Below are 5,727 nucleotides of genomic sequence, written 5' to 3' on the forward strand. Positions count from 1 at the left end.
GAAAAAACGAGTAGAATATGCAACGGGAAGAATAACAGAAAAAAAAAATTTATTTTTAACTGATGGTAAAAAGAAAACAATAAAATAACCATTATAAAAAAAAAAATTTAATTTAAGTGAAATAAAAAGGTAAAATATACATCAAATCAAAAAGGCTTTATATTATTATTATTATTAATTATAATTATAAAAGAAAACTAATAACAAAAAATATGAAAAATAAATGAATCTTAATATTTCAAAATACTTTGATTTACAAGTGGTTTCTAATAAAAAAATATGTATGTATGTATGTACATACAGTGTTGGAAAAAATAATAGAAGCAACTTATTGAAAAATATTAAATCAATTATATCAACACTAGTTAAATATATTTCTTTGGATGACGGACCCTGTACAAATATCAGTTAGCAGGGGTTCTTTAGCAAAACATTTTATTCCGCTATATTATTTCATTTTCACTTTATGTGCGAGAGAGTGAACCATTGAATATTTGCGCTTGGTAAAAATAATAGAAACAAAACGTGTTTGTTGATATTGTTGCTTTTTAAAAGATATATTATTTATATTTGACGCTGATATGGTGGACCGTTCCAAAAAGAAGGTGTTCACTGCCCTTCGTAGCGTAAAATAACCAGAAACACGACGCAGAAAACGAAAAATTACTGCCGGCGATCAAAGGCGTTTAATTCGACATTGCAAAGCTAAAACAGCAAAACAACGGACTTGCTTTTGCCAGAAAACATCTCTTCCGTCAAAATTGGATAAATGTGATCAGACAAAAATTAACATGTTTGCATCAGATGGAAAACAGTACGTAAAATGTCCTACGAACACAGCAGCCTTCGATTCACAATGCACGAAACAACGGTTAAGCACAGCGGGGGTTCCATTATGGTATAGGGCTGCTTCCCGGAGGAAGTCGTTGCTTCAATATTTTGGATCAAGAACAAAATGTGCGCGGTTTACTATGTACACATATTACAGACGATAAGGCTTCCCTATGCTGAAGAGGAAATGCCATTGCGGTGGGAGTTACTGCAGGATAATGATCCTAAACATGCATCGAAACTGGTAAAGTAGTGGCTTAAGAAGGGAAAAGTGCAAGTTATGGAGTCGCCGCCTCAATCGCCAGACCTTTGGACAGACTTAGCGAAGATAATCGTACCTTTTAAAGCCATCAATAAAGACGAATTGTGGTGCAACATTCTAAAATCGTGGTATTTCATTGCGAAAAGTATTTGGTTAGTTCGATGCGCCGAATATGCGAAGAGATAATGAGGCAAGGCGGCGGTTCAATAAGCTACTGAAACAATTTTTTTTTTGTTAAGAAGTTTTGGGTCAAAGTTTAATTTAATTAGAAATAATATTTTGTTTATTATTTCTTCCAAGCCAAACTAAAAAAGGGCTACAATTTATTTATGGCTTATTGCACTTGCAAAAGAAGTCTGGATTTTAAATAACTTAAACCAAATGTACGAAATCGGAATGTATTTAAAATGAAAGAATTCTTAAAACCATAAAAAATATATAAAAGCTGTACGTTTCTATTATTTTTTCCAACACTGTATTATACAATGATGGCCACATAATTAACTGCTCACAAGTTTTCACCTCTTTTTCTTTATTTATTTTTTACAAAAAAAGATATAGTTAGCTTACATAACAAGGAAAACCAAGTAACTCGAAAGTTTAACACTTTGTACAAGATATATATAAAAAATCACCAACTTTAAAAAATTGGATTCACCGAATTAGATTTTTTTTATTACAATTTATAAAGACAATTTTTTGAAATTTGGCTAATTTTTATACATATATCTTGTGGTTTGAAACTTTCAGTTATATGGTTTTGGTTGTAGTAAGGTGAAAATAAAATTGCTGAATATAATTGTTATAAATAAGGTCATAGATAACAAAAACAAATAACTTAAGGACGAGCACACCTAAAAGTTAAATATTCTAAAAATAGAATTATTAATAAAAGCCAACAAAAACAACAACCGCAGGATCACGTGCAAATAGCAGCGGAATAGCTGCACTTGATTGCAGTTGGCTTAACACATGAGAAAAGCAGAAAAAGCAACAGCTTCGGTGGCGAACTTAGCTCAGTGGTCTTTGGACACTGGGGTTGTTGGATCGAATCTCAGTGAAGAAGTCTGATCAGGTGATTTGGATCTCCGAAATAGCAGCTATAAACATGAGAAAAAGCATATTCAAAAGCATATTGAGAACGATTTGCCGCTGCCTTGAAAGGGTTAAAAAGCATATCATATATGACGTACTCTGCATTAAAAGGTTAAATGTTGCTCTTTCGTAAAGATCTCGACCAGTAGAACCAATTTCGTTGTATAATTGTTTTTGAGAAAGCTGATATTTTACGAGTTGGTAGAGTTTAAATAAGCTTTTTTCCAATCTGCCGACCCGGGTACAGCATCCTTCTTCTTCTTCTTTTTTGGCGGTGTAACCACCTAAGCGATTTTGACCGTGTTCAGCAAAGCACGCCAGTCGTTTCTCCTCTGTGCCAACTGACGCCAATTGGAAATGCCAAGTGAAGACAAGTCCTTCTCCACCTAATCTTTCCATCGCAGTGGGGCCCTCCCTCTTCCTCTGCTACCACCAGCGGGTTCCGAGTTGAATACTTTCAGAGCTGGAGCGTCGGTGTCCATTCGAACGATATGGCCAAGCCAGCGTAGCCGCTGTATTTTAATTCGCTGCACTATGTCGTGTCGTTGTAAAGCTCATACAGCTCATCGTTCCATCGTCTGCGGTACTCGCCGTCGCCAACGCGTAAAGGCCCGTAAATCTTTCGCAAAATCTTTCTCTCAAACCCTCCAAGAGACGCCTCATCGGATGTTGTCATTGTCCATGCTTCTGCGCCATATACCAGCACGGGCATGATGAGTGACTTATAGAGCGTGGTTTTCGTACGTCGAGAGAGGACTTTACTCCTGAATTGCCTACTCAGTCCAAAGTAGTACTTGTTGGCAAGAGTGATTCTGCGTTGGATCTCAATGCTGACATTATTATCGGTGTTAATGCTGGTTCCCAAGTAAACGAAATTCTCTACTTTCTCGAAATTGTAACTGTCAACAGTGACGTAGGTGCCAAGGCGCGAATGTGCTGACTGTTTGTTTGATGACAGGAGATACTTCGTCTTGTCCTCGTTTACCACCAGACCCATTCGCTTTGCTTCCCTATCCAACTTGGAAAAGGCAGAACCGACTTCGCGGTTTTTGTTACCGATGATGTCAATGTCATCGGCATAAGCCAGCAATTGCACGCTCTTGTAGTAAATTGTTCCTGAGCGGTTCAGTTCTGCAGCTCTTACTATCTTCTCCAACATCAGATTAAAGAAGTCACATGAAAGGGAGTCGCCCTGTCTGAAACCTCGTTTTGTGGCGAACGGCTCGGAGAGGTCTTTCCCAATTCTGACGGAGCTGGTGGTATTGCTCAACGTCATTTTACACAGCCGTATGAGTTTTGAGGCGATGCCAAATTCAGACAGCGGCGTATAGGCAACTCCTTTTAGTGCTGTCAAAAGCGGCTTTAAAGTCGACAAATAGGTGGTGAGTGTCGATCCTTTTCTCGCGGGTCTTTTCCAAGACTTGGCGTATTGTGAATACCTGGTCTATGGTGGATTTACCAGGTCTAAAGCCACTCTGATAAGGCCCAATCAGGTCATTGACGGTGGGCTTCAGTCTTTCACACAATACGCTCGATAAGACCTTGTAACCTATACTTAGAACGCTGATCCCACGGTAGTTGGCGCGAATGGCGGGGTCACCTTTCTTGTGGATTGGGCAAAGCACACTTAAATTCCAGTCGTCGGGCATGCGTTCATCTGACCATATTCTGCACAAGAGTTGATGCATGCACCTTATCAACTCCTTGCCACCGTACTTGAATAGCTCAGCTGGCAGGCTGTGTTTTTCAGCCGCGTTATTGCTATACGTACCTCGCCATAGTCAGACGGTGGAACGTCGACTCCGTCATCATCGACTGCGGGCTCTGGTTCTTCTTATCCACAACTTTCTGTGCTGCTACCATTTAGTAGAGAGGAAAAGTGTTCCCTCCATAATTTAAGTACGATCTGGACATCAGTTACTAGGTCGCCATTATTGTTCTTACAGGAGTACGCCCCAGTCTTAAAACCTTCCGTAAGTCGCCTAACTCTGGTAAAATTTTCGGGCATTCTTCCTGTCGACCAGCATTTCAAGCTCTTTGCACTCACGTATTTCGGCCTCTCTCTTCTTATTGCCGCAAATACGTCTCGCTTCCATCTTCAGATCCCTATAGCGGTCCCACATAGCGCGCGTTGTGCCCGATCGCAGCGTGGCCCTGTAGGCGGCATCTTTTTTCTCTTCAGCTTCCTGACACTCCTCATCGTACCAGTTGTTCTTTCGGGCTCGCTGAAGTCCGACTACTTCTAGGGATGCAAGTTTTGCGGAGTAACATCGATACATCGATGTTTCGATGCATCGGAAAAATGAACATCGATGCTAAAATACATCGCCAGAAAAACATCGATATATCGATGGTTTCCGATGTTTCGAAATTTGTTAGGAAAATTTAATACTTTTCAATTCCAACTCTGTGTAATTCAATTATTGCCTTTATTTATTTACCATTCCTTCTCTATAAATAGAATAGAAATGCATGCCGTTGTAAGTTCGTTGAGCCTAAAGTTCCAAGGCCCAATTTCGTTGAAATTTCAACGGGATCCCGGTCCTTTTTAATGACTAAGTATGCATTTTTAATATCGAGATATAAGAGTAAACTCGAAATTTCTGAATGTTCCTTTTAAAAGAATAAATATTAAAATTCATGGCCAGTCAAAAGATTTTAGGATGTGGATGTGGATAGGAATCCGATATTAAAACATCGCTGAAACTGGCATCGATGTATCGTCAATTTAGCGATTTTAGGAAATTGTAAACATCGATGGCAAACATCGAATTTTGAACCGATATTATCGATGTTTCAAAAATATCGACGCATCGTTTGCATCCCTAACTACTTCTTCGGCGGCGGTACTTAATGTGCTTTCTGAGAGCAGGTGTGAGAGTCGAGGTGCTGTCTGTTTTCATTGCAGCTTTTCGACGTTAAGCTTTCCTTGCACATTTGGGCGCACATTTTTTGCTACACAGAGCCGGGTGCGTATTTTGGCTGCAACAAGATAATAGTCCGAGTCGATGTTTGGGCCTCGGAGTGTGCGTACGTCTAAAACACTGGAAGCGTACCTTCCGTCTATCACAACATGATCGATTTGGTTTCTCGTTTTTCTATCCGGAGACAGCCACGTAGCTTGATGGATCTTTTTATGCTTGAACCTAGTACTGCATACTTCCATGTTTCGTCGTGGAGGCTGCAAGCAGACACCCGCTTGCAGCCGCACCTACTGGTGAACAGACGCTGCAGACTTCAGTGAGCGCTTAAACCGAATAAGTCGGAGTGGCCCCACCCATGATACAAAAAAGAAGGTAGTTTCAATAAACAACTTTTGACGGATAATAAAATTTTTGGAAGTCTCATAAATTGTGAGTATTATCATCGGCGTTGCCACTTTGATAATATTAAATCAATAAATCGGAGTATTTTCCTTCCCATATTTATACCAATGTAATAATATTTAAAATCAAAAACCATTATCAGTGCTTGGTATTTTTTTACTTACGTAACTCGCACTATTTTCATTAAAAATATATAAAATATAGACTATTAAA

Source organism: Rhagoletis pomonella, unplaced genomic scaffold, assembly GCF_013731165.1.
Source record: "Rhagoletis pomonella isolate Grant_MI unplaced genomic scaffold, Rhpom_1.0 Rhpom_scaffold_00001, whole genome shotgun sequence".
NCBI classification, from domain to species: Eukaryota; Metazoa; Arthropoda; class Insecta; order Diptera; family Tephritidae; genus Rhagoletis; species Rhagoletis pomonella.